We start from the raw sequence: 26,099 nt of genomic DNA, 5'->3' as shown, positions 1-26,099 counted from the left end.
GGACGGATGAAGAGGTGGTACCGTGTCCGGGAAAACCAATGAAAGGAGTTTTCGCAGTCTGGTTTTTATCATCGAACGTCTCTGTCGAGTAAGGAAGTGACATTTATGTGCTGCCTATCAAACTTGCATTTCACCAAATATCGTGAAGAATGAGTATGAGTATATTTTTGATTTACATACTTCATATTATCACGAGCGGTATTTTTAATTTGTGTGACTTAGATAGCCTCTGCCGGCCGTTTCGCTCACTACAGATAAGCTCTCCCGAGCGTTTGTACGACGTCAACAGGAAGCTTCGCATCCGGAGTCAGTGGGCATTTTCTGTATTTCCAAGACGGGAACTTGAAATCTGCTGCCGTCTGATTCGCGAACTCGACAACCAGTAATGAGTCGGGGACAAATGATACGTCATTCGCGGAACTCATGTCTCCTAGAATGAGATAACTTCTATCTTGTGCAAGTCGTAGCACCAGACACGGCCCAGACGCGACAGCACTCTTAATAACGTAAGTACAGTGCATATTCTCATTTCTTTTTCGCTTGTATTATTGCTTTTCTTAAACTTGCTGAATGTTTTCTTGTGTACAACTCAATCTTGTGTGTAGAATTACATTGACGACAAATTCCATTAGGAAAAATATGTTCTCCAGAACTGGAAAAGGTCACTAACATTCTTTTCTAGCAGAATATCAGAGAACGTACTGTGACTTTCTACATTAAGACTTCCATGGGAGGAAAACGTCCTCCATTGACAGCAATACGTGTTTTCTTTTAGTTATCAGTCTTCTGACTGGATTGATGCGACCCACCAAGAATTACTCTTCTGCGTGACCATTTCAAAGTAGTATTTCCATTGTACGTCCTCAATTATTTATTTTACGCGCTCAGACATCTGCTGGATGTATTCCAATCTCTGTCTTCCCCTGCAGACCTTACCCTCGACAGTTCCCTCTAGACCTTAACACATGTACTAACATGCTCTCTGTTTTTCATGTCAGTGTTGTCCATGTGTTCCTTTTTTCGCCGATTCTGCGGACAACCGAATGACCTGTCTTATAAGTCATCTGGTTTTCAATGTTATTCTATAGCAACTCATCTCAAATACTTCGATTCTCTTCTTTTCCGATTTTTCACAGTCTGTGTTTCACTACCACACAATGCTGTGCTCCAAACGTTCACTCTCAGCAATTTCTTCCTCGATTTAAAGCCTATGTTTCTTACAAGGGAACCTCCACATCGCACCCCCCTCAGATTTAGTTATAAGTTGGCACAGTGGATAGGCCTTGAAAAACTGAACACAGATCAATTGAGAAAACAGGAAGAAATTGTGTGGAACTATGAAAAAAATTAGAAAATATACAAACTGAGTAGCCCATTTGAAGATAGGCAATAACAAGGTTCAAAATGGTTCAAATGGCTCTGAGCACTATGGGACTCAACTGCTGTGGTCATAAGTCCCCTAGAACTTAGAACTACTTAAACCTAACTAACCTAAGGACAGCACACAACACCCAGCCATCACGAGGCAGAGAAAATCCCTGACCCCGCCGGGAATCGAACCCGGGAACCCGGGCGTGGGAAGCGAGAACGCTACCGCACGACCACGAGATGCGGGCCAATAACAAGGATAATGGGACTGAAGGAGTGCCGTGGTCCCGTGGTTAGCGAGACCGTCTGTAGAGGTCTTAGGTTCAAGTCTTCCCTGGAGTGAAAATTTTAATTTTTTATTTTCAGTTTATGTGACAAACTCTTACGTTTTCATCACTTTTTTGGGGGTGATTATCACATCCACAAGAAAACCTAAATCGGGCAGGGTAGAAGAATCTTTTTACTCATTCGCTAAGTGTACAAGTTAGGTGGGTCGACAACATATTCCTGTCATGTGACGCACATGCCGTCACCAGTGTCGTAGAGAATATATCAGATGTGTTTTCCTGTGGAGGAATCGGTTGATCTATGACCTTGCGATCAAATGTTTTCGGTTCCCATTGGAGAGGCACGTCCTTTCGTTTACTAATCGTACGGTTTTGCGGTGCGGTCGCAAAACACAGACACTAAACTTATTACAGTGAACAGAGACGTCAATGAACGGACAGATCATAACTTTGCGAAAATAAAGAAAGTAAAATTTTCAGTCGAAGGAAGATGAGAACCAAGGACCTCTCGTTCCACAGCAACTCACGCTAACCACAGGACCACGGTGCTCCTGAGCCCACAGTTTCCTTGATGTTGCCTATATTGCTCATGGACTACTCAGTTCGTATATTTTGCTTATGTTTTTCATAGTTCCACACAACTTCTTGCTGTTTTCTCGATTGACCTGTGTTCAGTTTTTCAAGGCCTATCTACTGTGCCAACTTATAACTAAATCTGAGGGGGGTGCGATGGGAAGGTTCTCTTGTTAGGAGTAGACTTCTCTTGGCCAGGAATACCATTCTTGCCAGTGCTAATCTACTTTTTATGTCCTCCTTGCTCCGCCCATCAAGGGTTCTGCCTAGGTAGCAGGATTCCTTGACTTCGTTCATTGCACTGAAAATAGGAATGTCGTCAGCGAATGTTGTTGATATCGTTTACTTTGAATTTTAATTCGACTCTTGAAACCTCCTTTCATTTATGTCATTGCTTCTTCGATGTATAGACTGCATCCCTGTTTACACACTTTTTAGTGCGAGTACTTCGCTTTTGATGTTCCACCGTCGTTGTTCCTTGTGTATCATCAGTCTTTCACTGTAGCTTACCCTTATTTTTCTCTTAATTTCGAATATGCTTTACCATTTGCCACTATCGAATGCTTTTTTCAGGTCAACAGATCCTTTGAAAGTAGCTTGATTTTTCTTCAGTCTTGCTTCCGTTATCAACCACAATGTCAGAACTGCCTCTCTACTGCCTTTCCCTTGCGTAAAGCCAAACTGATCGCCATATAACAGATCTTCAATTTGCTTTTCCATTTCTCTGTACATTATTCTTGTCAGCAACTTGGGTGCATGAACTGTTCAGCTGATTGTACGATAATTCTTGCACTTGTCTGCTCTTGCTGTTTTCGGAATTGCGTGCATGATATTTTTCCGAAAGTATGGCGTTTTGTCGCCAGTTTTATACATTATACAACTGTCAATTGGTTGCCATGTCTCTCAGTGTTTTTCTTTAGAAATTTCGATGGAGCGTTATATATCCCTTATGTTTTATTTGCTCTCAAGTATTTGAAAGGTGTTTTAAATTATAACTCGAATACAGGACCCCTATATTCCTCTTACCGAGACCAGTTTCTTCTTTTATCAAGTCATACAGGCCCTCATGGAGGCGTTCAGAGTACTCTTTCCACCTATCCGACTTTTCGTCTGCTTTTAACAGTGGAATGGCCATTGCACTCTTAGTGGTACCACCCTTGCATTTAATTTCACCGAAGGTTGTTTTCACTTCTCTGCATGATTAGACAGTCCTCCTGACGATTATTTCTTTTCCGATTTATTCACATTTTTTCTGCAGACTTTTAGTCTCGGCTGCCCTGCACTTACTATTTATTTCATTCTTCTTACTATTTATTTCATTCTCTTAATGACCACGTTTGTACTTCATCTTTTCATCGGCCTACAGAAATATTTCTTCTGTTACACAAGATTTCTTCGGAGTTATATTCCCTGTATGTATGTTTGACTGTCCGACTGTGACTAGCCTTTTTAGAGATGTCCACGCCTCTTGAAGTGATCTGCGTACTGTGGTAGTCCTTATCGTTGTATCCACGTCCTAAGTTAATTTCAACGCGTCTCATCGTTTATCATTACTTTTGTCTTCCTTCCACATTGATTCTTCCTTCAGTCTATTCTATTTCTACTGAATATCTAATCAGATTTACGACTTCATCAGAGTTTCGTGACAGGCAGGGTGCAGGTTTGTATTCTTCGTGGACAGTCATTAACAAGCACTGGAGAAATATTAGGTTGGACCATAAGTTCGTAGCGTTTTGGTTTTGCATGTTGGTATTCCATTTGCTACGGGTTTATTTGTCGATTGTCATTTTTTTATTTGTAATTCGCTATTACTATTTGATTTTATATATTGTCATTTTGTCATCCGGAGGTAATGAATGGAGCTGCGGACGCTAGAAAATGGGGTGCCAAGTGGAGAAATTGGAACATTTCCGACATAATCTTCTGATGAGCTCACCCTGGAGGGGCGATATCAGCTCAGGCAGCCGGAAATATTTACATCATGTATGGTGATAATGCCATTGGACAGAGCACGGCAAGAAAATGATTATCTCCTTTTAAGGAGGATCGTTTTGACGTTTTTGACTCGCCACAAGTTCAGGAAAATCTTCCGGGTTCGATGAAGATCTTTTAAATGCATTAATCCTCAATGATTCAAGTCAGTGTACTCGATAACTGGAAAATGTGATGAACTACGATCGTTCCACCATCGTGCGACATTTGCATGAAACGGGGAAGATTCAAATTTGGGTGAATGGGTCCCGAATGCTCTAAACCAAAATCACAAAGCTGAGTGGGTGGCCATATGTGCGTCTCTGCTTGCTCGTCATCAACTGACTCTTGAACAACATCGGCCATTCCTAGCCTGTATCTTTACTGGTGACTAGAAATGATGTGTTTATGCTAACATAAGGAAAAGAAAGGAATGGTTGAGCCCAAACAAAGCTCCTCGCACAAAGAATATGAATCCCCAAAAATGTTATGCAGCTGGTGGAATAGCGACGGTGTGATGTACTACGAATTGCTTCCCCGAGGTGTAACCATCACTGCTGACATTTACTGACAACAAATAGGACGTCTTCCAGACGCAGTCGAAGAAGAACGACCAGGAAGGCTGCGTGAAGTGATGTAACTCGGCGGAAACGCCCATCCACACCCTGCTATACTCACAAAAAGCACTATACAAGAATTGGATTGGAAAATCATTTCGCACCTACCTTTTTCATCTGATCTTGCACCCTCAGATTTTCACCTGTTCCACTCTCTATTGAAGATCCCTCAGGGAACTTGCTTTTTGGATAAAATGCGTTCCGAACAAGGATCGACGAGTTCTCCGCCTCGCAACCACATGATTCCTACAATCGCGAAATCTAAAAGTTGTTCGGGGTTGACAGACTGTTGTAAATTGTGAAGGAGAATATATTATTGACGATTGAAGTCTGTCATGTGTGTTTGTTTTGTTTATTAAACTTATGGAAAAACGCTACGAACATATGCACCAACGTAATATCAGGTGTGCCGCAGGGAAGGCTTAGTTTTATGTCGCAATCATCATTTATACGATCAGACGTAAATATGTGCAAAGAACCATTTTAGATTCATATTACACTTTCATATGTAAATGTGTATACATAATAACCATTTTTTGTGTACAATGTTAATGCTGTGTATAGCGGTATTTTCGCAGATGTTGATGAGATTATCGATGTGGAAATTCTGCCAGAAAAAAAAGAAATCATTTATGTCCTATTAGATACCGATAGGAACATAGATTCTTCCCACACATACTTTCGTCCCAGAAGTGTAAAACTCCTTGAACATGGTGTTCATTTTACAGCTCGGAGTATTTAGTGAGCAAAAAAAAAAAAAAAATAAAATACTATACTGAAAGAGCTTTACACTTATGGGGCGAAATATACTGTTCACAATGTGCAAGAAGTAGTTCGTAAGATTTAGTATTTGCAACCACTATACAAGCGTTCTGATTAGAGACACTATTAACTTCTTAAAGACCAATTTAATTAAAATATGAAATTAAACAAGGCTGAAATACATGAACTGATGGAAATATTAGGACTTATCATACAATTGCTTCAAACAAAAAGACAAAATATATTCCCAACCAAACGGCATTGTCATGGGGACCTGTACAGCTGGAACACTGTGGGTTATATCGGTAAACCACATGGAACGCGAGGTTTTTTTTTAGTAAATATAAGCAGGCATCTGATAAAAGAGTTGCCATTAATCAGCCAACAATCAACTGGGATTATTACTGTGGAACATTGCTGAATGTCTTTTCTGGAAAATACCTGGAACAGATGGTTCGGAATCCAACTCATAAGGGATATATTAGATCTACTGGCAACAATTAGACCGGACCTCTTTGAGGATGCCCAAGTCGAATTTAACTTCAACGACCATGAGACAGTTGTAACAACAATTATTACCAACTTACAAAGGGCAAACGAAATAAGTAGAAATATTTATATGTTCAGTAAACTAGATAAAAAAGCAGTAGTGTGTTATCTCATTGAGGAATCTGAAACATTTACCTCAGGACTGGAGCATGTAGAGGAACAGAAGGTCAATTTTAAAAGAATATCTGACAATGCACGAGATATGTACAGGATGGTCCATTGATAGTGACCGGGCCAAATATCTCACGAAATAAGCAAGAAACGAAAAAACTGCAAAGAACGAAACTCGTCTAGCTTGAAGGGGGAAACCAGATGCGGCTATGGTTGGCCCGCTAGATGGCGCTGCCATAGGTCAAACGGATATAAACTAAGTTTTTTTAAAATAGGAAACCCCATTTTTATTACATATTCGTGTAGTACGTAAATAAATATGAATGTTTTAGTTGGACCACTTTTTTCGCTTTGTGATAGATGGCGCTGTAATAGTCACAAACGTATAAGTACGTGGTTTCACGTAACATTCCGCCAGTGCGGACCGTATTTGCTTCGTGATACATTACCCGTGTTAAAATGGACCGTTTACCAATTGCGGAAAAGGTCGATATGGTGTTGATGTATGGCTACAGTGATCAAAGTGCCCAACGGGCGTTTTCTGTGTATGCTGCTCTGTATCCTGAACGACATCATCCAAGTGTCAAGACCGTTCGCCAGGTAGTTACGTTATTTAAGGAAACAGGAAGTGTTCAGCCACATGTGAAACGTCAACCACGACCTGCAACAAATGATGATGTCAAACTAGGTGTTTTAGCTGCTGTCGCGGCTAATCTGCAGATCAGTAGCAGACAAATTGCCCGAGAATAGGAAATCTCATAAACGTCGGTGTTGAGAATGCTACATCAACATCGATTGCACCCGAAATGTATTTCTGTGCACCAGGAATTGCATGACGACGACTTTGAACGTCGAGTACAGTTCTGCCACTGGGCACAAGAGAAATTACGGGACGATGACAGATTTTTTGCACGCGCTCTATTTAGCGACGAAGCGTCATTCACCATCATCGGTAACGTAAACCGGCATAATATGCGCTATTGGGCAACGGAAAACCCACGATGGCTGCGACAAGTGGAACGTCAGTGACCTTGGCGGTTTAATGTACGGTGCGGCATTATGGGAGGAAGGATAATTGGCCCCCATTTTATCGATGGCAATCTAAATGGTGCATTGTATGCTGATTTCCTACGTAATGTTCTACCAATGTTACTACAAGATGTCTCACTGCATGACAGAATGGCGATGTACTTGCAACATGGTGGATGTCCGGCACATAGCTCGCGTGCGGTTGAAGCGGTATTGAATAGCATATTTCACGACAGGTGGATTGGTCGTCGAAGCACCATACCATGGCCCGCACGTTCACCGGATCTGACGTCCCTGGATTTCTTTCTGTGGGGAAAGTTGAAAAGATATTTGCTATCGTGATCCACCGACAACGCCTGACAGCATGCATCAGCGCATTGTCAATGCATGTGCGAACATTGCGGAAGGCGAACTACTCGCTGTTGAGAGGAATGTCGTTACACGTATTGCCAAATGCATTGACGTTGACGGTGATCATTTTGAGCATTTATTGCAGTAATGTGGTATTTACAGGTAATCACGCTGTAACAGCATCGAAATAAAATGCTCAAACGTACCTATGTTCTGTATTATAATTTAAAAAACCTACCTGTTACCAACTGTTCGTCTAAAATTGTTAGCCATATGTTTGTGACTATTACAGAGCCATTATCACAAAGCGAAAAAGTGGTCCAACTAAAACATTCATATTTCTTTACGTACTACACGAATATGCAATAAAAATGGGGGTTCCTATTTTAAAAAATGCAGTTGATATCTGTTTGACCTATGGCAGCGCCATCTAGCGGGCCAATCATGGCGCCATCTGGTTTCCTTCTTCAAGCTAGACAAGTTTCGTTCTCTGTAGTTTTTTCGTTTGACGCTTATTTCGTGAGATATTTGGCGCGGTCTCGATCAGTGGACCACCCTGTATATGTACTCGGTAGAATAGTTCATAATGGGAGGCTCCCTTTATGATATACAGTGACTGTAAAGAAACTTCTAAAGAAACAAATACTATTGCATAATAGGTGCACTAACAGACACCGTTGCATAGTGGGTGTAATAAGCAGCATAGCGCTATAGACAGATAGAGAATTAAACGCTTTCGGCTGTCAAGACAGTAAAGCGTGAAGGCTGCGACGACTACCGCAGCAGGGCAGTGTCCTAAGACGTTCTACAAAACCCGAAACAAATTCTCGTCATATGTAAAGGCTGTCAGTGGCACCAACGTTAGTACCCAGCCACTCAGGGACGAGATAGGATCGGAAATTGAGGGTAGTAAAGCAAGGGTGGAAGTGCTTAACTTCATTTTCAAATGTTCCTTTACAAAAGAAAATCCAGAAGCATTCCCAAGTTCAATTCTCGTGTTACTGAAAGGATGTGTGAAACGGATGTTAGTGTCAGTGGCGTCTGATACTGTACCGAATTTTCGGCTGAGTTAGCCCCACTTTAAACCACAACATGTTGTAAGTCGCTGGAACAAAAATTCCTGCCTAGTTGGTGGAAAAAAGCACAGTACAGACCAGTGTGTAAGAAGGGTAGCAGAAGTGATCCAGAAAAGTTTCCGCCCATTATCCTTGAAGTCCATTTATTGTAAAATTTTAGAAGATATTCTGAGCTTAAACGTAATGAGGTATCTGGAACAAAGATCTCCATGCCACCCAGCATGGATCCTGAAAACATCGATCATATGAAACGAAACTTGCACTTTCCTCACATGACCTAAAGCCATCGATCAAGGCAGTCGAATAGATGGAGAATTTCTCGATTTCCGAAAAGCAGTTGACTCAGTATCACATTTCGGTTTATTTTCAAAAGTACGGTCGTATGATGTATGAAGCAAAATTTGTGACTGGATTAAGAATTTTATGGTACGGAGGGCGCGCCAAGTTATCGTGTATGGAGAGTCGTCGACAGGTGTAGAAATAAATTCGGGTGTCTCCCAGGGAAGTGTGTTGAGGCCCTTGCTGTTAATGTTGTTTATTAATGACCTTGTGGACAATGCAAGTTAACACTAACCTCAGACATTCCTCAGATGATGCAGTTATCTGCGTTGAAGTACTGTCTGGAAGAACCTAATATTCAGTTAAATCGTGATGAGATTTCAAAGTGATGGAAATGTTGGCAACTTGCTTTAAAAGTTCAGAAACGTGACATTCGGCAGTTTATAAAACGGAAAAAAATGTAGTGTATCTAACTATAATATCAATGAGTCACAGATGGAGTGGTTCAGGTCATACGAATACCTGGGTGTAAAGTCTGTTGGGATACGAAACGGCACGATCACACAGTCATAGTCGTGGGTGAAGTAGGTGACAGAACGTGGTTCACTGGTAGAAATGCGGCCAGTCTACAAAGGAGGCTACGTAGCAGGCACTCGTGCTACACATTCTAGAATATTGCTCCGTATATGACCTGTACCTAATAGGACTGGTACCTAAGCAATTCTATTGGTTCTACTTTATGTGGGACGTTGTCGAAATATCGCAGAACATTTATAGCGTTTCACGTTACGAAATATCTTCTCAACGTGAAATAGCGAGAAGTCACTTCACAAAACACCCATAGCACCACGTTGTCGTTAGCTACTCGTCCCTTATCAGTCTATCCATTCATTTCGTCAAATTACTGTGTCATATAGGTCTTATAGTCTCATTTCTAGGCCGTAGCTTTTCATCAGTTACTCCATTTCCCGATCTAATCTTCAGCGTGCTTCTGTAAAAAGCACCTTCTGTTCCCCTCATGTTTATATTTTTTATCATCCAACGAAATACCTTTAGTGCCTCATAATCTGATTCATTACCCTCAAGCTTCTCCTGATTTAATACGACTACATTCTATTAACTTTGTTACTTTTTTATGTTCTTCTTATGTCCGCTTTTCAAGACAGTATCTATTCCGTTCAAACGGCTTAGGAAATCCTATGACGTCACTAACAGAACTATAGCACCACCGGTAGAGCCCTGAGTTTCATGCAAATGCGTGTTGCATGCATGTTTGCAAGTTTTGGGCGTTTCGGTAGTAAATTTTGACGATTTCATCAGTATATTTGCATTATATTCAGGTACTTCATAATTTTTCTACCCATTGAGCATATATTGCTACAAATTGCATGATAGCACCTTTTACTTAAGTTTTTTCACATGCATTACGCCAAACATTCAAAATACGAGAAATTTCGCTTTTTTGTTGCAGCTTGTAAACTTAATAGAGTGCTCTGGCACCCTAGTTCGGCTCTGTAGATGTCGCTAGAAGTCAGTATACTCCATGCCAATAAATTTAAATAGAAAGGTGTCCTCCTGTTGTTAAGCGATGATGTCGCATATATGATGAAGACCGGGAAAGCAATTAAAATATTTTACCCTAACTCAAAGCACATTACATATTTAGCACGTGCCCTACGCCGCGTAGTTGGAGCTGTACGTCTAAAATATGAAAATGTGAATACGCTGATATCGTCCACACACAAGGTAAATAGGCGCACAAAATACGAAGGATTGATAATTCTGAGAGCATTAATTAAGTCAAATGCTGACTTGTTTTCTATTGTAGGTGTTCTTGAAAGCCCCTATCCGTGTTACACCATCTAGAGATATACTGCCAGATTTACCTTGGAGCCACAACTAATTCTAATAGATAGAGTACATGGAAAAATGTTCCTGTCTTTCATTGTAATAAGAGATCGTAAATTCCAGTAAATTTATTGAAGTTAGTATACGTGAGCTTCATTCTACTTAAAAAAAGCTTAAGTTACTTCCCCCTAATTGATTTTTTTCCAGTTTTGGGTCGTACACACTTTAGAAGCCACTCACGCAGCTTGCATTAAAGACACGGAACTAGCATCCAAAAAACTGATTTGAAACAAAACCTGAATTAGGTTACACCAAATCAAATTTTGTGCAATTTCCTATGGTAATAACGAAATTGGAAGCCACAAGTAACTGGTAGGATGTTTGACAACTATTGCAGATTTCAACCAGCATGGTAAGGAGGCAACAGTGATCTGTTCTTGATGATCAATTAGTCAAATCCGTCAATATCCCAGAATATCTCATTTATAAAAATAACCAATTTTGGAACTTTTAATCGGCCATCTTCAGTTTAGGAGCACCGTTATGCTGAGATGGAGGCACAGCGAACAGCTGCGTTTGGTCACAACCGTAACTAAATTATTGAAGAGGCTGAAAAATCTTTGCAATCATCCTATGGAGAAGTGAGTGTTGCATCACAAAATAAGGTGACCAAAGTTATCGGATCAAATTCTGGTTTTGAGTTTTTTTTTTGGCGAAAATGAAGAAAGCTTCCATCTTGAGCTGACTTTGTGCGAAATTTTTTCAGTTAAGTTTGCACCTGTCACTTCTTGTGGCGTAGAAAGGTCTTTTTCCGTGTTCAAATATGTCCTATCTGATAAACACACGAGCCACAGTGAAGAACATTTGGAGAAATTGGTTGCTGTGTCTTGTTATAGAGCTGAATTTTGATACCGCATAATTTTATTGTTTTGCTGACTCTTGGTGCACGTTTAATGGCATGATACTGCACGAATGTATGTATGTTCTACGACTGGACAGTTGTTGAATATCCGGGCTCTCATTATCGACAACCGACAAGTTTTTATATCTTTCCCTCATAACTTTACTTCTCTTTCTATTCTTATTAATTATAATTTCCTCTAATGTTTCTACAGGGCTATTACAAATGATTGAAGCGATTTCATAAATTCACTGTAGCTCTATTCATTGACATATGGTCACGACACACTACAGATACGTAGAAAAACTCATAAAGTTTTGTTCGGCTAAAGCCGCACTTCAGGTGTCTGCCGCCAGAGCGCTCGAGAGCGCATTGAGACAAAATGGCAACAGGAGCCGAGAAAGCGTACGTCGTCCTTGAAATGCACTCACATCAGTCAGTCATAACAGTGCAACGACACTTCAGGGCGAAGTTCAACAAAGATCGACCAACTGCTAACTCCATTCGGCGAGGGTATGCGCAGTTTAAAGCTTCTGGATGCCTCTGTAAGGGGAAATCAACGGGTCGGCCTGCAGTGAGCGAAGAAACGGTTGAACGCGTGCGGGCAAGTTTCACGCGTAGCCCGCGGAAGTCGACGAATAAAGCAAGCAGGGAGCTAAACGTACCACAGCCGACGGTTTGGAAAATCTTACGGAAAAGGCCAAAGCAGAAGCCTTACCGTTTCGAACTCATTGATGGGGACATGCTGCGTCGAGTGTGGGAGGAACTTGATTATCGGCTTGATGTCTGCCGAATCACTAAAGGGGCACATATCGAACATTTGTGAATGCCTAAAAAAACTTTTTGAGTTTTTGTATGTGTGTGCAAAGCATCGTGAAAATATCTCAAATAATAAAGTTATTGTAGAGCTGTGAAATCGCTTCAATCATTTGTAATAACCCTGTACATGTATATTGTGTTATACAGGGCGTAGTCTACAAACCAGTCTCGTTCTCTTTTCAACAATTTCTTCTCTTTCGGGTCGTTTTAGTCTTAGAACTCAAGTCTGGTTTGAGTACAAGCTGAGGACAACCACAAATTCTGCATTTTATCCCCAGTAGCTAGAATTCCAAAAAAATGTGCTCAGGGGTATTGCGTATTTGTTTTCTAAAGGGAGAATCCGTATTGCATCAACAAAATTTTGGAAACCTGGGTTATTGTTTTATGAGTAGTTTGGTGTAACGGACCCATAGTCCACGGCGGCGCGTTGCAGAGTTCTTTCGATTTCTTACCCCGATTTACGTTGGTATCTGCAGGGTGTTTACAGCTCATATTACACACTTCTAGAGGCTGTAGAGAGAACAGTACATTAAGTTTTACATAGAAACTCATGTCCGGAAATGTCACCCAACGACGCTACATAGCGTCAAAGTTATAGGCACCGGCGCCTGTAAACGTATGTGTATATAAGGTGATTTCACTTCAGGATCGTGGAGAAGGATAGAAGTATCAGTTTGATGTAAAGATACCTGTGCCGGAAACGAACGCTACTGTGAAACACTTCTATTAAACAAGCGCTCATAGCTGGTAAGGTGTACATTTTAGAGCCCGTGTTTACTAAACATTTTTTCTCGTTTTGGTCCATACCACCACCTCAGGAAGTTGTCTACCCGATAATCTTAGCAAAAACAGTACCAATACATGTATTCCATCGTCCGAGGTGTGAGAACGGTTTCCGCTTATAACTTTCAATTCGTTCGTTTCAAGTACAGAGACGATTACCTCAAATTGATACATTTATCCTTCTCGATCATGCGAAAAAGATTGTAACAATCATTGCGGAATCACCCTGTATATACTAGTACATACATTTACAGGCTCCATAGCCTGTAACATTGACGCTCTGCAGCGTTTGTCGGGTGACGTTTCCGGGCATGGGTTCCCCCGATAAACTTGAGCTACAAAATCCCTCTACAGCCTCTAGAAGCGTGTGAACATGAATTATGAAACACCTTGTGTATTGCACTGAAATTATCTGCTGAGTAGTATAATCGTCGATGATATACTCTGGGTGTCTCGTTTGGGAATAAACTTGTTTCATTTAGAGACGGGGCTTGCTTTTGACAACAATTTAATCTTCGCCCTCAAGTTTGAATTCAGCATTACTCGGTTCTGCCTAAGTTTTTTTTTTCAGTAGTATTAGCTGTGCCTTGCGGATAGGTTAACTGATGATGAATTGGCCGATATGCATCTTGTACATGGGTTACGGACTGCAATGGAAGCGTACCACCAAGGCGCTATGCTCAACAGTGATGGAACCGCATCGCCGTACTTTTCACCTACGGAGGTTGTTGCATTACTCTGAGCTTTGTGTTGTACACTACTGACCATTAAAATTGCTACACCACGAAGATGACGTGCTACAGACGCGAAATTTAACCGACAGGGAGAAGATGCTGTGATGTGCAAATGATTAGCTTTTCAGACCATTCACACAAGATTGGCGCCGGTGGGGACACCTACAACGTGCTGACATGAGAAAAGTTTCCAACCGATTTCTCATACACAAACAGCAGTTGACCGCGTTGGCAGGTGAAACGTTGTTGTGATGCCTCGTGTAAGGAGGAGAAATGCGTATCACCACGTTTCCGACTTTGATTATGGTCGGATTGTAGCCTATGGCGATTGCGGTTTATTGTATCGTGACATTGCTGCTCCCGTTGGTTCAGATCCAATGACTATTAGCAGAATATGGAATCGGTGGGTTCAGGAGGGTAATACGGAACGCCGTGCTGGATCCCAACGGCCTCGTATCACTATCAGTCGAGATGACAGGCATCTTATCCGCATGGCTGTAACGGATCGTGCAGCCACGTCTCGATCCCTGAGTCAACAGATGGGGACGTTTGCAAGACAACAACCATCTGCACAAACAGTTCGACGACGTTTCCAGCATCATGGACTATCAGCTCGGAGACCATGGCTGTGGTTACCCTTGACGCTGCATCACAGACAGGAGCACCTGCGATGGTGTACTCAACGACGAACCTGGGTGCACGAATAGCAAAACTTCATTTTTTCGGATGAATCCAGGTTCTGTTTACAGCATCATGATGGTCGCATCCGTTTTTGAGGACATCGCGGTGAGCGCACATTGGAAGCCTGTATTCGTCATCGCCATACTGGTGTATCACCCGGCGTGATGGTATGGGGTGCCATTAGTTACACGTCTCGGTCACCTCTTGTTCGCATTGACGGCACTTTGAACTGTGGACGTTACATTTCAGATGTGTTACGACCCGTGGCTCTACCCTTCATTCGGTCCCTGTGAAACCCTACATTTCAGCAGGATAATGCACGACGATATGTTGCAGGACCTGTATGAGCCTTTATGGATACAGAAAATGTCCGACTGCTGCCCTGGCCAGCATGTTCTCCAGATCTCTCACCAATTGAAAACGTCTGGTCAATGGTGGAGCAACTGGCTCGTCGCAATACGCCAGCCACTACTCTTGATGAGGTGGTCGTACTGGGTACTGATTTCTCAGTATCTATGCACCGGAATTGCGTGAAAATGTAATCACGTGTCAGTTCTAGCATAATATATTTGTCCAATGAATACCCGTTTATCATCTTCTTCTCTTCTTGTTGTATCAATTTTAATGGCCAGTAGCGTATCTTTACCCGCCTGTCGGCTGCACAGCTAAATCGGACGATCCGGTACGTGGTTTCCCCTGATCAAACTTCTTTGGGAGGTCCCAGTAACATCCCCACTGCCCTCTGTCGCTATCGGAACGTAATCGCTCTTGGTCACTCTCGCCGTGTCGCTGACGTTTTGGCAGCTCTTGACTTCAGCCAGGCGTTCGATCGGGTCGATCACGACTTCCTGAAAGGGGTGCTCTGCAATATGGGATACCCTGACACTACCGTCGAAGTCGTAATGCGTCTCCTTCGTGGAGGCACGCCCGTGTTCTCTACAATGTCTGTCTCATACCTTCCCACTCTCAGCACTGTTGTATGCTTTCGCCGTGGAACCACTGCTCCGGGGTCTCCGTTAACGACTGTCTGGGACGTCTCGCGCTGACCATGTACTCAGTTGCACTCCTTGTGCGGACATTGTCATAATCATTCTTCGTAGCGGTGCTGAGATCACGGAGTTACCACCCACTGCCTTAACGTCGGAAAATCGAGATGCTGGGCTTCCTGCGGACGGTACTGTTACATTGCGTGAAGCTGCTACTGTCCGATGCTGAGGACTCGATTTCGCACGGGATCTGCGGCGCACTATTGCCCTCAATTGCCGTTGCCTAAACTATGAGCTGGGCTCGTAGATCATCGTTTATTCGCCTTCGATCTTCTTAAGCAGACACAGTATGTAAATGTATATTTGGCATCACGTATCCCCTACATGGCACAGACACTTCCTATTCGGTAGTCTATGGCCCGCAACATGCTAGCGGTACTAGGCTCGTATGTTCAAGATACAGCACGAGACCCTCACTCTCCCACCGTGCGGGGGCTGTTTAGGTCTGTATCATGCCCCTGACACAGCAATAGCCCTTTTAGTCAGTTCTCAGATGGCGCTATGGCATCGTTGCACAGCTAGTCTGCATGGTACCTTACGGTCAATGCGAAGCGACTATGCCGGTCACACCTTCACAGGATTCACCTTGCAGACACCCCATTGTGATGCACTGGACACGGTCAAGCATCGCTTGGTGTGCAGATCGCCGATGGGTGTGCGGTTCTTGGTGCGACAGATGTTGTTCCTAATTACCCGAACGACTCCTCGCCAGATACCTCCTCGCGTCGTCCTCTTTCTGGGCTCGGGATGCTTCCCGAAAGCGAAGACGAGCTCCATGAAGTTGATTTGCGGACTCGAGGTTTACTACTTGCTTACTGACGGCGAGAAAAATATTCTTGATTTTTGGCACTTCCTTAGTGAACTCAATCTTGCAGTTATCCGCACTCTCTAATTCAGACAATTTCCATTTTTCTCGAATTTCATCAGTAGTGTCTCTCTTAACTAATCACAGAGTTGGGGTGTTACACCAATGAGGAGGCGATCCACGGCGTTTCCATTGTTAGAACTGGACATTCTCTGGCTATCGCCATGTTTAAAAAAATGTTGCTGTTGTGGTCTTCAGTCCTGAGACTGATTTGATGCAGCTCTCCATGCTACTCTATCCTGTGCAAGCTTCTTCTTCTCCCAGTACCTACTGCAGCCTACATCCTTCTGAATCTGCTTAGTATATTCATCTCTTGGTCTCCCTCTACGATTTTTAACCTCCACGCTGCCCTCCAGTACTAAACTGGTGATCCCTTGATGCCTCGGAACATGTCCTATCAACAGATCCCTTCTTCTGGTCAAGTTGTGCCACAAACTCCTCTTCTCCCCAATTCTATTCAATACCTCCTCATTAGTTATGTGATCTACCCATTTAATCTTCAGCATTCTTCTGTAGCACAACATTTCGAAAGCTTCTATTCTCGTCTAAACTATTTATCGTCGATGTTTCACTTCCACACATGGCTACACTCCATACAAATACTTTCAGAAACGACTTCCTGACACTTAAATCTATACTCGATGTTAACAAATTTCTCTTCTTCAGAAAGGCTTTCCTTGCCATTGCCAGTCTACATTTTATATCCTCTCTATTTTGACCGTCATCAGTTATTTTGCTCCCCAAATAGCAAAACTCCTTTACTACTTTAAGTGTCTCATTTCCTAATCTAATTCCCTCAGCATCACCCGACTTAATTCGACTACATACCATTATCCTCGTTTTGCTTTTGTTGATGTTCATCTTATATCCTCCTTTCAAGACACTGTCCATTCCGTTCAACTGCTCTTCCAAGTCCTTTGCAGTCTCTGACAGAATTACAATGTCATCGGCGGATCTCAAAGTTTTTTTTTCTTTTCCATGGATTTTAATACCTACTCCGAACTTTACTTTTGTTTCCTTTACTGCTTGCGCAATATACAGATTGAATAGCATCGGGGAGAGGCTACAACCGTGTCTCACTCCCTTCCCAACCACTGCCTCCCTTTCATGTCCCTCGACTCTTATAACTGCCATCTGGCTTCTGTACAAATTGTAAATAACCTTTCGCTCCCTGTATTTTACCTCTCCCACCTTTAGAATTTGAAAGAGAGTATTCCAGTCAACATTGTCAAAAGCTTTCTCCAAGTCTACAAATGCTAGAAACGTAGGTTTGCCTTTCCTTAATCTTTCTTCTAAGATAAGTCATAGGGTCGGTATTGCCTCACGTGTTCCAACATTTCTACTGAATCCAAACTGATCTTCCCAGAGGTCGGCTTCTACCAGTTTTTCCATTCGTCTGTAAAGAATTCGCGTTAGGATTTTGCAGCCGTGACTTATTAAACTGATAGTTCGGTAATTTTCACATCTGTCAACACCTGCTTTCTTTGGGATTGGAATTATTAAATTCTTCTTAAGTCTGAGGGTATTTCACCTGTCTCATAAATCTTGCTCACCAGATGGTAGAGTTTTGTCAGGACATACACCAATGAAAAAAGCAAAGGATTTTAGTAAATAAAAGAATCAACCTTTGACTCTCTATGTACCTCTACTCCAGCATATTCGATTAGTAATCAAAACGTCCGCCGTTCGGGGTTGGAACCAACCCACCGCTTAAGTCCTGAATAAAAATTATCAGCAATGGCGGCTGAAGACTGCCGGCATGGAGAAGTCACCGTCATTCGGCTAAGGGGATTGTCAAACGTCGCCGAGGAGCTGATTGAGGTTCTGGGCCTTGAGTGGGTAACTACACCTAACGGCTGAAGAATCAGCAATGTTCAAAGACATGAGGATGCAGACGGCAATGAGAACCACAGCATTAAAGACACATAAAGTGTATCCACGGGACATGTCTCCTGTAACTGAATAATTGGAATAATTGTCATGATGATCTCTCCATTGGCCTACGATTCCGGACTTGTCCCCTAATCGATAACCAAAGAAAAGGATAACGTTCTATGAATCGAGGCTTGGAATGTAAGGAGTTTGTACGTGGTAGGAGAACTAAAATATCTGAAAAGGTAAATGCTAAGGCTCAGTTTAGATGTAGAGGGGATCAGTGAAGTGAAATGGAAAGAAGACAAGGATTTCAGGTTAGATAAGTGTAGGGTAACATCAACAGAAGAAGAAAATAGTATAACCTTATGAATAGGGAGGTAGTGCATAGAGTGATTTACTGTGAACAGTTCAGTGATAGGGTTGCTGTCATCAGACTAGACGGCAAACAAACACAGATAATAAGATTTTAGGTATTCATGCCGTCGTCGCAAGCATAAGATGAAGATACAGGGAAAGTATATGAGAATACTGAGCATAATATGAAAAGATAGAGAAACAATATGAGAAGATTTAGCAGGTAATTCAGTACGTAAAGAGAGATGAAAATTTAATAGTCATGGGGTATTGAAATACTGTTGTAGGGGAAGGAGTAGGTCAAAGTGTTACGGGGAGTATGGGCATGGTTGTAGGAACGAGAGAGAGGAGGAAGTTTAATTGAGGTCTATAATAAATTTCAGCTAGTAATAGTGAATGTTCTGTTCAAGGATCACAAGAGGAGGAGGTATACTTGGAAAAGGCCGGGCGGTACGGCTATATTGCAGTCACACTACAGCACGGTCGGGCAGATATTCCGAAGTCAGATACTGGATTGTAAAGCGTACCCAGGAGAAGATATAGACTGATCTAAAAATTTATTAGTGATGATGGGTAGGCTACATCTACATCTACATGAATACTCTTGCAAATCACATTTAAATGTCTGGCAGAGGTTTCATGGAGCCACATTCACAATTCTCAATTATTCCAACCTAGTAGAGTGTGCGAAAAGAACGAACACCTATATCTTTCCGTGCAAGCTCTGATTTCCCTTATTTTATCGTGGTGATCGTTTCTCCTTATATACGTCGTTGTGAACAAAATATTTTCGAATTCGGAGGAGAAAGTTGGTGGTTGGAATTTCGTGAAAAGATTCCGTCGCAACGGGAAACGCCTTTCTTTTAATGATATTCAGGCCAAATCCTGTATCATTTCAGCGACACTCTCTCCCATATTTCACGATAACACAAAACGTGCTGCCCTTCTTTGAACTTTTTCAATGTACTCCGCCATTCCTATCTCGTAAGGATCCCACACCGGTCAGCGGTATTCTAAAAGAGGACGGACAAGCGTAGTGTAGGTAGTCTCCTTAGTAGATCTGTTACATTTTCTACGTGTCCTGCCAATCAAACGCATTCTATGGTTAGCCTTTCCCACAAAATTTTCTATGTGTTACTTCCAGTTTTTGTTGTTCGTAATTGCAATTCCTAAGCACTTAGTTGAATTTACGGCCTTTAGATTTGACTGAGTTATCGTGTAACCGAAGTTTAACGAATTCCTTTTAGCACTCATGTGGATGACCTCAAACTTTTCGTTATTTTGCGTCACCTGCCAATTTTCGCACTATACAGATATATCTTCTAAATCGTTTTGGAATTTGTTTTGATCTTCTGATGACATTATTAGTCGATAAACGACAGCGTCATCTGCAAACAACTTATGACGGCTGCTCAGATTGTATCCCAAATCGTTTATATAGATAAGGAACAGCAAAGGGCCTATAACACTACCTTGGGGAACGCCAGAAATCACTTTTGTTTTACTCGATGACTTTCCACCAATTAATACGAACTGTTGCCTCTCTGACAGGAAATCACAAATCCAGTCACATAACTCAGACGATATTCCATAAGCACGCAATTTTACTACAGGCCGCTTGTGTGGTACAGATTCAAAAGCCTTCCGGAAATCCAGAAATACGTAACCAATCTGAAATCCCATGTCGATAGCACTCAACACTTCATGCGAACAAAGAGCTAATTGTGTTTCACAAGAACTATGTTTTCTAAACCCATGTAGATCGTTTTCCTCGAGGTAATTCATAATGTTCGAACACAATATATGTTCCAAAATCCTGCTGCATATCGACATCAATGATATGGGGCTGTAATTAAGTGGATTACTCCTACTACCTTTCTTGAATATTGGTGTGACCTGTGCAACTTTCCCGTCTTTGGGTACGGATCTTTCATCGAGGGAACAGTTGTATATGATTGTTAACTATGGAGCTAATGCATCAGCATACTCTAAAAGAAACCTAATTGGTATACAGTCTGGACCAGAAGACTTGTTTTTATTAAGTGTTTTAAATTGCTTCACTACTCCGAGTATATTTACTCGTTATGCATGTTGGCAGCTGTTCTTGATGCGAATTCTGAAATATTTACTTCGTCTTCTTTTGTGAGGGCATTTAGGAAGGCTGTGTTTAGTAACTCTGCCTTGGCAGCACTGTCTTCGATAGTATCTCCATTGCTATTGAGCAGAGAAGGCATTGATTGTTTCAAAAAATGGTTCAAATGGCTCTGAGCACTGTGGGACTTAATATCTGAGGTCATCAGTCCCCTAGAACTTAAATCTACTTAAACCTAATTAACCTAAGGACATCACACACATCCATGCCCGAGGCAAGATTCGAACCTGCGACTGTAACGGTGACGCGGTTCCAGACTGAAATGCCTAGAAACGCTCGGCCACCCCGGCCAGCCATTGATTGATACTTCACATGAAACCAAAATCTCTCTGGATTTTCTGCCAGGTTTAGAGACAAAATTTCGTTGTGGAAACCGTTATAAGGATCTCGCATTGAAGTCTGCCCTAAATTTCGAGCTTCTGTAAAAGATCGCCTATCTCGGGTATTTTGCGTCGGTTTGAATTTGGCTTGTTTGTTTCGCTGTTTCTGCAACAGAGTTCTGACTCGTTTTGTGTACCAAGGAGAATCAGCTCCGTCGTTTGTTAATTAATTTGCTATAAATGTCTCAATTGCTGCCGATACTATTTCTTTGAAATAAAGCCACATCTGGTCTACGCTTTATTATTAATTTGGAATGAGTGGAGATTGTCTCTCAGGGAGGTGTCAAGTGAATTTTTATCTGAATTTTTGAACAGGAATATATTTCGCTAATTTTTGTAGGATTTGGCCGTTACAGTATTATCTCGCTATGACAACCCTGTGTTCACTAATCCCTGTATCCGTTTTGATGCTCGTTATTAACTCAGGATTATTTGTTGCTAATAGGTCAAGTGCGTTTTCACAACGGTTTACTATTCGCATAGCGTCATGAACTAACTGCTCAGAGAATGCGTTCAGCACAATTTCGGATGATGTTTTATGCGTACCTTCGGAATTAAACATGTATTTTCGCCAGCATATCGAGGGTAAAATAAAGTCGCCACCAACTATAATCGTATGAGTCGGGTGCGTGTTTGACTCAAGTTTTCTTTCAATCTTTCAGCAACTGTATCATCTGAATTGGGAGGTCGGTAAAAGGATCCAATTATTATTTTATTCCGGTTGCCAACAATGACCTCTGCCCATACTAACTCACAGGAACTATCTTGTTCAATTTCGCGACAAGTTAAACTACTTCTAACAGCAACAAACACAGCACCGCCCACCGTGTTTAGCCTATCCTATCGTAACACCGTTACGTTGTTCGCAAAATTTCGGCTGAGCTTATCTCCGGCTTTAGCCAGCTTTCAGTGCCTATAACGATTTGAGCATCAGTGACTTTGTCAGCGCTTGGAGCTCTGGTACTTTCCCAACACAGCTACGACAATTTACAAGTGTACTACCGATGGTTCCTGTATCTACGTTCTTCCTGTGTTCGGCCTGCACCCTTTGTGACTGAAGCCTTTCTTGTGTACCGCCCAGTCCACGCCACACAGCCTCTATTACTCGTGTAGCCGCCTTCTGCGTATAGCGGACTCCTGACCTATTCCACGGAACCCGAAACCCAACCACCTTTTGGCGCAAGTCGAGGAATCTGCAGCCTACACGGTCGCAGAACCGTCTGAGCCTCTGATTCAGACCCTCCACTCGGCTCTGTACCAGAGGTCCGCAATCGGTCCTGTCGAGTGTACTGCAAATGGTCAGCTCTTCTTTCATCTTGCAAGTAAGACTGGCAGCCTTTACCACTCCTGTTAGCCGCTCGAAACCAGAGAGAATCTCTGCTGATCTAAAGTGACACACATTATTGGTACCTACGTGAGCAACTACCTGCAGTTGGCTGCACTCTGTGCTCTTCATGGCATCTGGGAGAACCCATTCCACATCCGGAATGATTCCACCTGACTGAAGTTTTAGAGCCCAATCAGGAAGAATGAACGGGTAAAGGAGTGGGATAGGAAGATACGACTGAAGTTGTCTGAGACTGTAGATACTGCAAAAAGGAATATCTCAGTAGGCATTTCAGTTGAAGGCGAATAGACAACTCTAAAAAGGGCCATCACAGAAGTTGGAAAGGAAAACCATAGTTTGAAAACCATAGTGTTTAAAAACAGTAGTTGGTTGCACAATGTTCTTTATTAACTCAAGGACGACGTGTTTCGCTCGTATACGACATCGTCAGGTTACGTTAAAAATGTATTCTCTATGTGAATACGGACGGGTCTCTGAACCCCTTGAGATCTACGGCTGTATTTACAGTTTGTGAGCGAGTTCCTGTTCTGCGCTGCTACGCCTGTTGTCGCCTCTATGAGATGGCCTTTTAGTACGTCTTATGCGGTATCATGCCATCTTGACGAATGTTTTCTGGCAGAAAATTTCTGATTTTTTGATATAACATGAGGATCCCCTATCCGGGCGAAACGTGACGTCCTTCAGTTAATAAAGAACATTGTGCAACCTACGACTGTTTTTTAAATAGTGGCAATAGAAGGTTGCTGTACCCCCACGCCAAGATTGAATGAAATAATTTTTAGAAAAATAAAGATACAAAGAAGGTATGCAATTTTGTCATATGATGACATGATGGAGACCGTGGCTGTTATTTGAAGACAAATGTTGATGGTGTTGGGACAGCAACCAGCCACAAATTTACTTTCAGATCCTTTAGGTGGTGCGTGGTAGTGTTCAGTGAGAAAAATTTACATGTGCAACAATAAGAATGCAGTGGGAATGTATTCACATCTGTTGGACGAATGTTATGAAAACAAACACTCCAAACCGACATTTCACGACAATTAATCTGTAAAAAACACACCACATGTCATAAGGAAAGCGTGTAAACCGTCTGATGATGAATCACAACGATTCGAAACCGGTAACGGTACCCTTTGAATAAAGCAACTGAAAGCAAATTTGTGGCCGGTTGCAGTCCCAACACCATCAACAAAGAAGGTAATTGCAAAGAAACCGTGAGTAACAGAAGAAATACTTCAGTTGATCGATGAAAGACGCAAGCTCAAAAATGTTCAGGGAAATTCAGGAATACAGTAATATAAGTCACTTAGGAATGAAATAAACAGGTAGTGAAAAACAACCATCGTTGTAATTAAAAGCAGGGATGGTACATTAGCAGTGCTGTGGGAATTCCTTGTTAAATGCTGGGAAGAGAGTGTATAGGTGGAAAGAGTACATTGAAAGGTTGTATGAGGGGGAAGACTTGTCTGATGGCGTGATAGAGAAGAAGCTGGACAGTCGATACAGAAGAGATAGGGTATCAAGTATCAACATCAGAAGAGCTTTGGAAGACTTAATATCGAATAAGGCAGAAGGGATGGATAACATTCCATCAGAATTTCGATAATAATTAGGTGAAGTGGCAACAAAACGAATTTTCACGTTGGTGTGTAGCATGTATGAGTCTGGCGATATACCATCTGACTTTCAGAAAAACATCAACCTCACAATCCCGAAAATAGCAAGAGCCGAGAAGAGCAACAATTAACGTATAATCAGCCTAACAGCTCATGCATCCAAGTTGCAGACGAGAATAGTAAACAGAAGAATGGAATAGTAATTGAGTTTGCGGTAGATGCCGATCAGTTTGCCTTTATGAAAGGTAAAGGCACCAGAGAGGCAATTCTGACGTTGCGATGATAAAGGGAACAAGACTGAAGAGAAATCAAGATACTTTCATAGGATTTGTCGACCTGGAAAAAGCGTTCGACGATGGCAAATGGTGTAAGATGTTCGGAATTCTGAGAAAAGTAGTGGTAAGCTGTAGGAGAAGAATGGTAATATACAATACGTACTCGTACAAGAGCCAAGACGGAACAATAAGACTGGAGGGCCAAAAACGATGTGCTCGAATTTAAAAGGGTGTAAGACAGTGACATAGCGTCTCGACCCTACGGTTCAATCTGTACATCGAAAAAGCAATGATGGAAATAAAAGAAAGGTTCAAGAGTGGAGTTAAAATTCAATGTGAAAGGATGACAAGATTCGCTGATGATATTGCTACCCAAAGTGAAAGTGAAGAAGAATTACAGGATCCGCTGAACGGAATGAACAGTTTAAGGATTATAAATTGTGGATGGATCAAGAGTAAATCGAAGAAAGGCAAAAGTAATGAGAATTGGCAGAAATTAGAACGGCGAGAAATTTAAGGTCAGGACTGGTGATCACGGAGCACATGAAGCTAAGGAATTCTGCTTCCTACGCATCAAAATAACCAGTGACAGACAGAGCCAGGAGGATAAAGAAAGCAGTCTAGCAATGATTAAAGGGCATTCCTAGCCAAGAGAAGTCTACTAATATAAAACATACGCTTTAATTTGAGGAAAATTTTTCTGATAATGTACATTTGGACTGCAGCATTGTACGATAGTGAAACATGGACTGTGGGAAAACTGGAAACGAAGAGAAACGAAGCATCTGAGATGTGATGCTACAGAAGAATGCTGAAAATTATTTGCACAGAAAAGGTAAGGTTCTCCGTAGAATAGTCGAGGAAAGGAATATATGTAAAACATTGACAGGAAGAAGGGACAGGATGGTAGGACAGCTATTAAGACACCAAGGAATAATTTTAATGGTACTAGAGGAAACTGTAGGGGGTAAAAGCTGTTGAATAAATCAGAGATTGGAATACGTCCAGCAAATGCTTGAGGACAAATGTTGGAAGTGCTACTGTGAGAAGAATAACTTGCCTTTTTACTGCTGAGAAGGTTTATCCTCAGACAAAAGTTAAACATGCTAACAAAACAAATATGTCAGTATTTTTATGCTGGTACTCATTAACAAGCCAGCAGAAAATATCCGTGAACAGACTCCGAAGATTTGTCGGTAGAATCCAGTTCAACCAGGTACTTAATATGAAAACTGCGACTCTCCTACATTGCAGCTAAGCAGAGTGAGTATAAAGCTGGTAATGTCATGCGACTAGCGGGAAGAATACTGATGCCGTAGGAACAGATTTTTCAAATTAGTAAAGTCTCGGTAGGGTCCATGTCTTTCCATCCAAACGGCGTCTGGTCTCGCAAACGTTTGTCTGTCTGGCGGAAGTTGCCATCTGTAATCAGCAGTGACGTCCCAA

At 42.0% G+C, this 26,099-nt stretch overlaps 1 protein-coding gene across 4 annotated transcripts in view; it reads left to right on the top strand.

The window, feature by feature from the left end:
• Positions 1-286: 286 nt before the first annotated feature.
• The window catches only part of LOC124551098 (caspase-1-like), a 118,296-nt gene continuing 92,483 nt past the window's right edge, over positions 287-26,099 (top strand). For 3 of the 4 annotated variants that reach the window (XM_047126041.1, XM_047126032.1, XM_047126048.1), the window contains exon 1: positions 288-506. The gene's annotated coding sequence lies outside the window, so the exon portion shown is untranslated. Of the gene's footprint in view, positions 507-26,099 lie in introns of all 4 variants that reach the window. The other variant, XM_047126066.1, reaches the window with a different exon arrangement.

Source organism: Schistocerca americana, chromosome 1 (genome assembly GCF_021461395.2).
Source record: "Schistocerca americana isolate TAMUIC-IGC-003095 chromosome 1, iqSchAmer2.1, whole genome shotgun sequence".
NCBI lineage: Eukaryota > Metazoa > Arthropoda > Insecta > Orthoptera > Acrididae > Schistocerca > Schistocerca americana.
Note: the sequence above shows the minus strand (reverse complement) of the source record. Positions and strands in the feature narration are given on the sequence as shown.